General features: G+C 43.9%; 1 long non-coding RNA gene across 1 annotated transcript; it reads right to left on the reverse strand.

The window, feature by feature from the left end:
* Positions 1-577: 577 nt before the first annotated feature.
* On the reverse strand, positions 578-11,136 carry LOC135537535 (uncharacterized). Its single transcript, XR_010455247.1, has 3 exons — positions 11,046-11,136; positions 3,105-3,146; positions 578-894 (listed from the first exon to the last, which is right to left on the reverse strand). It is a non-coding gene; the product is annotated as an uncharacterized LOC135537535 (long non-coding RNA).
* Positions 11,137-13,108: the final 1,972 nt, after the last annotated feature.

Consider the following 13,108-nt stretch of genomic DNA (forward strand, 5'->3'; position numbering starts at 1 on the left):
CCAACACACTGTAACAGGAAGGTATGTGGGGTTCAGTGTGGCTTGAGGACTGCAAGTCAAGGTGAACCAGGCCCCATCTATGTGATACCAGTCAGTATCCAACGTCCATCTATGTCTGAGGGGAAACCAGCATGAACTTAACCCATCTATGTCTGAGGACGTTGGGAGCTGAGGGGGGAAACCAGCCTGAACTTACCCCATCTATGTCTGAGGGGGGAAACCAGCCTGAACTTAACCCATCTATGTCTGAGGACGTCGGGAGCTGAGGGGGGAAACCAGCCTGAACTTAACCCATCTATGTCTGAGGGGGGAAACCAGCCTGAACTTAACCCATCTATGTCTGAGGGGGGAAACCAGCCTGAACTTAACCCATCTATGTCTGAGGACGTTGGGAGCTGAGGGGGGAAACCAGCCTGAACTTAACCCATCTATGTCTGAGGGTGGAAACCAGCCTGAACTTAACCCATCTATGTCTGAGGGGGGAAACCAGCCTGAACTTAACCCATCTATGTCTGAGGACGTCGGGAGCTGAGGGGGAAACCAGCCTGAACTTAACCCATCTATGTCTGAGGGGGAAACCAGCCTGAACTTAACCCATCTATGTCTGAGGACGTCGGGAGCTGAGGGGGAAACCAGCGTGAACTTAACCCATCTATGTCTGAGGGGGGAAACCAGCCTGAACTTAACCCTAAATCTTACAAATTTGAGTTAAATGCCTAAACTCAATATTTTAAAAAACTTTGCAATTTGACGTTCGAGAAACATGGAGCAACGTCTAACTCTGACGTGAGACTGAGCTGGTAGGAGACGTTTGGCTCTGTGAAGGAGGAGCAGCCCAGCCTCCCGCTGGGGTCCAACCTCCTCACCCCTCCATAACGCTCTGCTGCACAGGACCTGGAGGGGGTGAGAGGGAAAAGAGAAGGAGGAGTGTTTGGTTGATAGCAGCAGTCTTTGTGTCAGTTAAACAATGTGAGCCATCCATTCATTCACTGTGTTTTTTGGGGGGGGGTAAATTCACATCAGCGTCACATGCCTGTCCACTGGTCACAATGAGAGGCTCTTAGTTATCTGACGTCATGACACTGCCCTCTGACCTCTGACCTCTGGTGGCTGCGTTCCAGACAGACTCCTGACTTCTCCAGGGACAGGTTCTAATTCCCTTCTAGAGTTGTATACGTGTTCTTTCCTCAGGCATATGGAGGAACCTCCCTCCAGTAGGACCTTCTTAAAAATCGTTTACATCTTTTCCTGATTCCGTTTTAGTATTTTCTACATTTAGTTTTTCCAGGTTTCCACAGTTCTTTTCAGGTTTTCACTCTCAAAAACACTATTTTTTTTTAAATAGAAAAACAACAAAACTGGATGTTGTAAGTCCACAACAATGATTAAACCACATCAGGAGATCACTGTGAGGTCTTGGAAACCTCTGTATTTGTGGGTGTAGTTAGTGTGCATGCACCAGCACATTGTTTGGTTAGCAATATTTCTGTGGTGCTCATCTGATTGCAGAGTTTTGTGAGGGCCACTGGATGAATGAAAATAATTCTATCAGCATTCTGCCAGATAGTCATAGGCTACTTTGTAGTTGACACTTCATTTAGTTTTATTTGGGGAAAGGCTTCCATCTACCAGAAGACTTATCATCATCGCTAACAGCTAAGTGGACATTCCTGCGCCTCTTCAGGAAGTTGCAGGAATATAATTAACTTATTCATTTAATTTATTTTCAATTCCGTTTTAAATGTCTGGATTCCGTGATTCTGTCCTTGTTCTATTTTATAGGACCCCGCCTCCTTCTTGCACCAATCCAATGCTTTTAGAGTGGGTGTGAACAATCATGCACTTCTGGAGAAGGAGAGGGAATCAGAACTCAAGCTTTGTCAAGACCATCTGGGTAGTTATTGTGTGTCTGAGTATCAGTCTGTTGTTGTTGTGTCTGAATGGAAGCCCACCGGTCTGAGTATCTTTTAGGCTTTTAGATGGACAGCACCATGCAATGTCATGCAGCCACCAGGTTCACCTCTCCCATGCAGTCAAGTCAGTCAGCCAACCAATCAGCCACGAGGTCAACTCTCTCATGCAGTCAAGTCAGTCAGTCAGCCAACCAATCAGCCACGAGGTCAACTCTCCCATGCAGTCAAGTCAGTCAGTCAGCCAACCAATCAGCCACGAGGTCAACTCTCTCATGCAGTCAAGTCAGTCAGTCAGCCAACCAATCAGCCATGAGGTCAACTCTCTCATGCAGTCAAGTCAGTCAGTCAGCCAACCAATCAGCCACGAGGTCAACTCTCATGCAGTCAAGTCAGTCAGTCAGCCAACCAATCAGCCACGGGTCAACTCTCTCATGCAGTCAAGTCAGTCAGTCAGCCAACCAATCAGCCACGAGGTCAACTCTCTCATGCAGTCAAGTCAGTCAGTCAGCCAACCAATCAGCCATGAGGTCAACTCTCTCATGCAGTCAAGTCAGTCAGTCAGCCAACCAATCAGCCACGAGGTCAACTCTCTCATGCAGTCAAGTCAGTCAGTCAGCCAACCAATCAGCCACGAGGTCAACTCTCTCATGCAGTCAAGTCAGTCAGTCAGCCAACCAATCAGCCACGAGGTCAACTCTCCCATGCAGTCAAGTCAGTCAGTCAGCCAACCAATCAGCTACGAGGTCAACTCTCTCATGCAGTCAAGTCAGTCAGTCAGTCAGTAAGCCAACCAATCAGCCACGAGGTCAACTCTCTCATGCAGTCAAGTCAGTCAGTCAGTCAGCCAACCAATCAGCCATGAGGTCAACTCTCCCATGCAGTCAAGTCAGTCAGTCAGCCAACCAATCAGCCACGAGGTCAACTCTCTCATGCAGTCAAGTCAGTCAGTCAGTCAGTAAGCCAACCAATCAGCCACGAGGTCAACTCTCTCATGCAGTCAAGTCAGTCAGTCAGTCAGCCAACCAATCAGCCATGAGGTCAACTCTCCCATGCAGTCAAGTCAGTCAGTCAGCCAACCAATCAGCCACGAGGTCAACTCTCCCATTCTGTCAGGGGCAGATGGCCCAGTACCAGCAGAAGTTCAGTAACAGAGTGTTAGGTGAGACAGTTAGCGAGTGTAAACGTGGTTACCTGCATATTCACTCTGCAATTAGAGAGTAGTTGAAGGTTCTTCTGCAGGATGAAAAACAACAGGGTTAACAACAGATAGGGATATACCTTTAGCTGCTATACCTCCCAGCTGATATACCTTTACAGTCCCAGCTGATATACCTTTACAGTCCCAGCTGATATACCTTTACAGTCCCAGCTTATATACCTTTAGTCCCAGCTGATATACCTTTACAGTCCCAGCTGATATACCTTTACAGTCCCAGCTGATGTACCTTTACAGTCCCAGCTGATATACCTTTAGTCCCAGCTGATGTACCTTTACAGTCCCAGCTGATATACCTTTACAGTCCCAGCTGATATACCTTTACAGTCCCAGCTGATGTACCTTTACAGTCCCAGCTTATATACCTTTAGTCCCAGCTGATATACCTTTACAGTCCCAGCTTATATACCTTTAGTCCCAGCTGATGTACCTTTACAGTCCCAGCTGATATACCTTTACAGTCCCAGCTGATATACCTTTAGTCCCAGCTGATGTACCTTTACAGTCCCAGCTGATATACCTTTACAGTCCCAGCTGATATACCTTTACAGTCCCAGCTGATATACCTTTACAGTCCCAGCTGATATACCTTTACAGTCCCAGCTGATATACCTTTACAGTCCCAGCTGATATACCTTTACAGTCCCAGCTGATATACCTTTACAGTCCCAGCTGATATACCTTTACAGTCCCAGCTGATATACCTTTAGTCCCAGCTGATATACCTTTACAGTCCCAGCTGATATACCTTTACAGTCCCAGCTGATATACCTTTAGTCCCAGCTGATATACCTTTACAGTCCCAGCTGATATACCTTTACAGTCCCAGCTGATATACCATTACAGTCCCAGCTGATATACCTTTACAGTCCCAGCTGATATACCTTTACAGTCCCAGCTGATATACCTTTACAGTCCCAGCTGATATACCTTTACAGTCCCAGCTGATATACCTTTACAGTCCCAGCTGATATACCTTTAGTCCCAGCTGATATACCTTTACAGTCCCAGCTGATATACCTTTAGTCCCAGCTGATATACCTTTACAGTCCCAGCTTATATACCTTTACAGTCCCAGCTTATATACCTTTACAGTCCCAGCTTATATACCTTTACAGTCCCAGCTGCTATACCTTTAGTCCCAGCTGATATACCTTTACAGTCCCAGCTGCTATACCTTTAGTCCCAGCTGATATACCTTTACAGTCCCAGCTGCTATACCTTTACAGTCCCAGCTTATATACCTTTACAGTCCCAGCTGATGTACCTTTACAGTCCCAGCTGATATACCTTTACAGTCCCAGCTGCTATACCTTTACAGTCCCAGCTGCTATACCTTTACAGTCCCAGCTGATGTACCTTTACAGTCCCAGCTGATATACCTTTACAGTGATATACCAGCTGATATACCTTTACAGTCCCAGCTGATATGCCTTTACAGTCCCAGCTGATATACCTTTACAGTCCCAGCTGATATACCTTTACAGTCCCAGCTGATATACCTTTACAGTCCCAGCTGATATACCTTTACAGTCCCAGCTGCTATACCTTTACAGTCCCAGCTGATATACCTTTACAGTCCCAGCTGATGTACCTTTACAGTCCCAGCTGATATACCTTTACAGTCCCAGCTGATATACCTTTACAGTCCCAGCTGATATACCTTTACAGTCCCAGCTGATATACCTTTACAGTCCCAGCTGATATACCTTTAGTCCCAGCTGATGTACCTTTACAGTCCCAGCTGATATACCTTTACAGTCCCAGCTGATATACCTTTAGTCCCAGCTGATGTACCTTTACAGTCCCAGCTGATATACCTTTACAGTCCCAGCCCAGCTGATATACCTTTACAGTCCCAGCTGATATACCTTTACAGTCCCAGCTGATATACCTTTACAGTCCCAGCTGATATACCTTTACAGTCCCAGCTGATATACCTTTACAGTCCCAGCTGATATACCTTTACAGTCCCAGCTGATATACCTTTACAGTCCCAGCTGATATACCTTTACAGTCCCAGCTGATATACCTTTACAGTCCCAGCTGATATACCTTTAGTCCCAGCTGATATACCTTTACAGTCCCAGCTGATATACCTTTACAGTCCCAGCTGATATACCATTACAGTCCCAGCTGATATACCTTTACAGTCCCAGCTGATATACCTTTACAGTCCCAGCTGATATACCTTTACAGTCCCAGCTGATATACCTTTACAGTCCCAGCTGATATACCTTTAGTCCCAGCTGATATACCTTTAGTCCCAGCTGATATACCTTTACAGTCCCAGCTTATATACCTTTACAGTCCCAGCTTATATACCTTTACAGTCCCAGCTTATATACCTTTACAGTCCCAGCTGCTATACCTTTAGTCCCAGCTGATATACCTTTACAGTCCCAGCTGCTATACCTTTAGTCCCAGCTGATATACCTTTACAGTCCCAGCTGCTATACCTTTACAGTCCCAGCTTATATACCTTTACAGTCCCAGCTGATGTACCTTTACAGTCCCAGCTGATATACCTTTACAGTCCCAGCTGCTATACCTTTACAGTCCCAGCTGCTATACCTTTACAGTCCCAGCTGATGTACCTTTACAGTCCCAGCTGATATACCTTTACAGTACCAGCTGATATACCTTTACAGTCCCAGCTGATATACCTTTACAGTCCCAGCTGCTATACCTTTACAGTCCCAGCTGATATACCTTTACAGTCCCAGCTGATATACCTTTACAGTCCCAGCTGATATACCTTTACAGTCCCAGCTGATATACCTTTACAGTCCCAGCTGCTATACCTTTACAGTCCCACTGATATACCTTTACAGTCCCAGCTGATGTACCTTTACAGTCCCAGCTGATATACCTACAGTCCCAGCTGATATCCCAGCCTTTACAGTCCCAGCTGATATACCTTTACAGTCCCAGCTGATATACCTTTACAGTCCCAGCTGATATACCTTTACAGTCCCAGCTGATATACCTTTACAGTCCCAGCTGATATACCTTTACAGTCCCAGCTTATATACCTTTACAGTCCCAGCTTATATACCTTTACAGTCCCAGCTGCTATAGTCCCAGCTGATTACCTTTAGTCCCAGCTGCTATACCTTTAGTCCCAGCTGATATACCTTTACAGTCCCAGCTGCTATACCTTTACAGTCCCAGCTTATATACCTTTACAGTCCCAGCTGATGTACCTTTACAGTCCCAGCTGATATACCTTTACAGCTCCCAGCCCAGCTGCTATACCTTTACAGTCCCAGCTGATGTACCTTTACAGTCCCAGCTGATATACCTTTACAGTCCAGCTGAGCTTTACAGATATACCTTTACAGTCCCAGCTGATATGTACCCCAGCTGATATACCTACAGTCCCAGCTGATATACCTTTACAGTCCCAGCTGATATACCTTTACAGTCCCAGCTGATATACCTTTACAGTCCCAGCTGATATACCTTTACAGTCCCAGCTGATATACCTTTACAGTCCCAGCTGATATACCTTTACAGTCCCAGCTGATATACCTTTACAGTCCCAGCTGATATACCTTTACAGTCCCAGCTGATATACCTTTACAGTCCCAGCTGATATACCTTTACAGTCCCAGCTGATATACCTTTACAGTCCCAGCTGATATACCTTTACAGTCCCAGCTGATATACCTTTACAGTCCCAGCTGATATACCTTTACAGTCCCAGCTGATGTACCTTTACAGTCCCAGCTGATGTACCTTTACAGTCCCAGCTGATATACCTTTACAGTCCCAGCTGATATACCTTTACAGTCTGATATACCTTTACAGTCCCAGCTGATATACCTTTAGTCCCAGCTGATATGCCTTTACAGTCCCAGCTGATATACATTTACAGTCCCAGCTGATGTACCTTTACCCCAGCTGATATACCTTTACAGTCCCAGCTGATATACCTTTAGTCCCAGTGATATACCCAGTCCCAGCTGATATACCTTTACAGTCCCAGCTGATATACCTTTACAGTCCCAGCTGATATACCTTTAGTACAGTCCTTTACAGTCTGATATACCTTTACAGTCCCAGCTGATATACCTTTACAGTCCCAGCTGATATACCTTTACAGTCCCAGCTGATATACCTTTACAGTCCCAGCTGATATACCTTTACAGTCCCAGCTGATATACCTTTACAGTCCCAGCTACAGTCTCATCCTTTACAGCTGCTATACCTTTACAGTCCCAGCTGATATACCTTTACAGTCCCAGCTGATATACCTTTACAGTCCCAGCTGCTATATACTGCTTTACAGTCCCAGCTGCTATACCTTTACAGTCCCAGCTGCTATACCTTTACAGTCCTGCTATACCTGTCCCAGCTGCTATACCTTTACAGTCCCAGCTGATATACCTTTACAGTCCCAGCTGCTATACCTTTACAGTCCCAGCTGATATACCTTTACAGTCCCAGCTGCTATACCTTTACAGTCCCAGCTGTCCCAGCTATATACCTTTACAGTCCCAGCTCCCAGCTGCTATATTTACCTTTACAGTCCCAGCTGCTATACCTTTACAGTCCCAGCTGCTATACCTTTACAGTCCCAGCTGATATACAGCTGCTGCTATACCTTTACAGTCCCAGCTGCTATACCTTTACAGTCCCAGCTGATATACCTTTACAGTCCCAGCTGATATACCTTTACAGTCCCAGCTGCTATACCTTTACAGTCCCAGCTGCTATACCTTTACAGTCCCAGCTGCTATACCTTTACAGTCCCAGCTGCTATACCTTTACAGTCCCAGCTGATATGATATACCTTTACAGTCCCAGCTGATATACCTTTACAGTCCCAGCTGTCCCAGCTGATGTGTACCTTTACAGTCCCAGCTGATATACCTTTACAGTCTCAGCTGATATACCTTTCAGTCCCAGCTGATATACCTTTACAGTCCCAGCTGATATGCCTTTACAGTCCCAGCTGCTTTTTACAGTCCCAGCTGATATACCTTTAGTTCTAGCTGATATACCTTTACAGTCCCAGCTGATATACCTTTACAGTCCCAGCTGATATACCTTTACAGTCCCAGCTGATATACCTTTACAGTCCCAGCTGCTATACCTTTACAGTCTCCATATGCCTTTACAGCCCAGCTGATATACCTTTACAGTCCCAGCTGATATACCTTTACAGTCCCAGCTAATATACCTTTACAGTCCCAGCTGCTATACCTTTACAGTCCCAGCTGATATACCTTTACAGTCCCAGCTGCTATACCTTTACAGTCCCAGCTGCTATACCTTTACAGTCCCAGCTGTCCCAGCTATACCTTTACAGTCCCAGCTGCTACTTCCCAGCTGCTATTTTACAGTCCCAGCTGCTATACCTTTACAGTCCCAGCTGCTATACCTTTACAGTCCCAGCTGATATACCTTTACAGTCCCAGCTGCTATACCTTTACAGTCCCAGCTGATATACCTTTACAGTCCCAGCTGATATACCTTTACAGTCCCACTGATATACCTTTACAGTCCCAGCTGATATACCTTTTACAGTCCCAGCTGATATACCTTTACAGTCCCAGCTGATATACCTTTACAGCTGCTATACCCAGTCCCAGCTGATATACCTTTACAGTCCTGCTATACCTTTACAGTTGTTATACCTTTACAGTCCCAGCTGATATACCTTTACAGTCCCAGCTGATATACCTTTACAGTCCCAGCTGCTATACCTTTATATACCTTTACATGTCCTTTACAGCTGCTGATATACCTTTACAGTCCCAGCTGCTATATACCTGCTATGCCTTTACAGTCCCAGATATACTTTACAGCCCAGCTGCTATACCTTTACAGTCCCAGCTGATATACCTTTACAGTCCCAGCTGATATACCTTTACAGTCCCAGCTGCTATTTTACAGTCCCAGCTGATATACCTTTACAGTCCCAGCTGCTATACCTTTACAGTCCCAGCTGATATACATTTACAGTCCCAGCTGATATACCTTTACAGTCCCAGCTGCTATCATTTACAGTCCCAGCTGATATACCCAGTCCCAGCTGATATACCTTTACAGTCCCAGCTGATATACATTTACATCCCAGCTGATATATATTTACTGCTATTTTACAGTCCCAGCTGATATACCTTTACAGTCCCAGCTGATATACAGCTTATACAGTTACAGTCCAGCTGTCCAGTTATCTGGACTTCAGCTATCGGATAGGATTAAAATACAAAGAAATATAACATGCAGAACAGGAGTCCCCATTCAAGTCAATGATACATGTTCTGTCCATTCTATTTCTATGCATTTAATCCTATCCGATAGGCGAAATCAAATAGATAACTGGGCCCTGGAAGCAGACAGACAGAGACTCCTAGGTTTTCACTGATAAAGTCTGACTTAGTTGTTGGACCTAATTTCATTGTTTGAACAAGTCTTAAAATCTGATACAATTCATCAAAAAAATGACTGATAAAGTTATTCATGTTTATAAATCCAATATCCCAGTTCATAACAAAAATCCTACTGAAATGACAAAAATGTTCACGTCAACTTCAGTGTTCATTAGGGATGTACATATTTCTCTTTTCAAGACAATTAGATACATTGGCTCTCGATACAGGAACGATACGTTTTATTTTGAAACGGTTTGGTGGGAGAACGAATCGACACACTAACATATGAATTTTCATTCTAAATTATAGGTGCTATGCGTAGCATGTAGCAACGTAGCATGTTGCATTGTAATTTCAGAAAATATCCACCATGTATCTGCAGTAATAGTGGAATGATGGTCTTCAAATGATAAAATGGTCCACCGTGATTATTAGCTTTAATTAGTTGAGTGTCAACCTATGTGATTTGTTATGTTATTGTTCCCTATGGAGATGTTGAAAATGGTGTTTTACTGGAGTCAACGTCAGCTACTGTCGACCATTCATCTGGCTATACCTGTTGAAAACTATTTGGATTGTTCAGGTTCACCATCAGCAATAGTTTTGGTAGTTTTGCTTTAAACAATCAGCGTTTTATGTTGTTTATTGTTTAGAAATAGAGGGTAAAGTTCATTTCATAACGAGGACAGAAATCCCTTTTGCGGTGCGCACTTCATGGCCGAAAAAGAGAAGAAACATTGGAAACTGTAAAAAAAAAATATCTTTTGAGATGGGGGTGAAATCAAAACTTATACTAGATATTAATTGGCTGTCATAACAAATTCTTCAGCTCTGGCATTCTGTGAGCTCCTAGGTCGTTTCCACTTCACAATAACAGCACTTACAGTTGACCTGGGCAGCTCCTAACAAAACTAACTGGCCTGCGTAGTCTCACACACACACACCCTCCTCCCCTAAAAAACAAGTCCAACTATATAGCTCTGACTCCCCCTGTCCTCTCCAACCTCCCCTACATCACCCCCTTCCAGTCCTCCCTCCTCATCCACATATCACAAGCCCAATTTGAATCTGAGCGGGCGGGAAGAGCAGCTGGAGGGTTTTAGTCGACCGTTAGACAGGAGCCCCTCCTCAGGGCCCCAGAACAGGAAAAGCATATCTGAGTCCAGATTTGCTCCCATCTCCCCGTCCTAATCTCACTACACACTCCTCTGTCCTGCTCCCCGTCCTAACCTCACTACATAGTCCTCTGTCCTGCTCCCCGTCCTAACAAAACTAACCTCTCACTACATAGTCCTCTGTCCTGCTCCCCGTCCTAACAAAACTAACCTCTCACTACATAGTCCTCTGTCCTGCTCCCCGTCCTAACAAAACTAACCTCTCACTACATAGTCCTCTGTCCTGCTCCCCGTCCTAACAAAACTAACCTCTCACTACATAGTCCCCTCTCATTGCCCTATATAAATACTAGTGTAAATATAGTGAGTAAAACACTGTAACAGACGGTATCTGTATGAATAAATGTCTCCTCACCGGTCGTCTCTCCCTATGACATCATCAAAGGCGTGGGACAGACGTTTCAGCTTCCTGAGACCGCTGGACACACTCTCCAGGTCCCGGCCAAACTTCCTGTCAATCATACACAGGAACCAATCAGAGAGCAGGACACACCAGTCAATCACACGCACTCCATTCGGGGCATGGTCAACTCAGTATACATTGTTTGAGAGTGTGGATGTCTGTGTAGGGATGTACAGTCAAAGTTTGGACACATCTCATTCAGGGGGTTTTCTTTATTTTTACTATTGTCAACATTGTAGAATAATAGTGAAGACATCAAAACCATGAAATAACACATATGGAATCATGTAGTAACCAAAAAAAAGTGTTAAACAAACCAAAATATAAGATTCTGCAAAGTAGCACCCTTTTCCTTCATGACAGCTTTGCTCACTCTAGGCATTCTCTCAACCAGCTTCATGAGGTAGTCACCTGGAATGCATTTCAATTAACAGGTGTGCCTTGTTAAGTTAATTTGTGGAATTTCTTTCCATCTTAATTCGTTTGAGCCGATCAGTTGTGTTGTGACATGGTAGGGTTGGAATACAGAAGATAGCCCTATTTGGTTAAAGAACAAGTCCATATTATGGCAAGAACAGCTCAAATAAACAGAGAAAGAGTCCATCATTAGTCGCAAAAAACCATCCAGCTCTATGATGAAACTGGCTCTCATGAGGACCGCCACAGGAAAGGAAGGCCCAGAGTTACCTCTGCTGCAGAGGATAAGTTAATTAGAGTTAACTGCACCTCAGATTGCAGCCCAAATAAATGTAACAGACACATCTCAACTAGAGGTTGACCGTATAGGATTTTTTCAACGCCGATACCGATTAATCGGACGATAAAAAATAAAAAAAAATATATATATATTTGTATTCATTTTATTTTATTTGTAATAATGACAATTACAACAATACTGAATGAACACTTATTTTAACTTAATATAATACATCAATAAAATCAATTTAGCCTCAAATAAATAATGAAACATGTTCAATTTGGTTTAAATAATGCAAAAACAAAGTGTTGGAGAAGAAAGTAAAAGTGCAATATGTGCTATGTACGAAAGCTAACGTTTAAGTTCCTTGCTCAGAACATGAGAACATATGAAAGCTGGTGGTTCCTTTCAACATGAGTCTTCAATATTCCCAGGTAAGAAGTTTTAGGTTGTAGTTATTATAGGAATTATAGGACTATTTCCCTCTATACCATTTGTATTTCATTAACCTTTGACTATTGGATGTTCTTATAGGCACTTTAGTATTGCCAGTGTAACAGTATAGCTTCCGTCCCTCTCCTCGCTCCTCCCTGGGCTCGAATCAGGAACACATCGACAACAGCCACCCTCGAAGCAGCGTTACCCATGCAGAGCAAGGGGAACAACCACTCCAAGTCTCAGAGCGAGTGACGTTTGAAACGCTATTAGCGTGCACCCCGCTAACTAACTAGCCATTTCACATCGGTTACACAAGCCTAATCTCGGGAGTTGATAGGCTTGAAGTCAAAAATAGCTGCTGGCAAACGCACGAAAGTGCTGTTTGAATGAATGCTTACGAGCCTGCTGCTGCCTACCATCGCTCAGTCAGAATGCTCTATCAAATCATAGACTTAGTTATAACATAATAACACACAGAAACACGAGCCTTAGGTCATTAATATGGTCGAATACGGAAACTATCATCTCGAAAACAAAACATTTATTCTTTCAGAGAAATACGGAACCGTTCCGTATTTTATCTAACGGGTGGCATCCATAAGTCTAAATATTCCTGTTTCATTGCACAACCTTCAATGTTATGTCATAATTACGTAGCATTTTGGCAAATTAGGCGTCTCAAACTGTTGCATATACACTGACTCTGCGTGCAATGAACGCAAGAGAAGTGACACGACTTCACCTGGTTAATATTGCCTGCTAACCTGGATTTGTTTTAGCTAAATATGCAGGTTTAAAAATATATACTTCTGTGTATTGATTTTAAGAAAGGCATTGGTATTTATGGTTAGGGACACGTTGGAGCAACGACAGTCTTTTT

This window comes from Oncorhynchus masou, unplaced genomic scaffold, assembly GCF_036934945.1.
Source record: "Oncorhynchus masou masou isolate Uvic2021 unplaced genomic scaffold, UVic_Omas_1.1 unplaced_scaffold_808, whole genome shotgun sequence".
Lineage (NCBI taxonomy): Eukaryota > Metazoa > Chordata > Actinopteri > Salmoniformes > Salmonidae > Oncorhynchus > Oncorhynchus masou.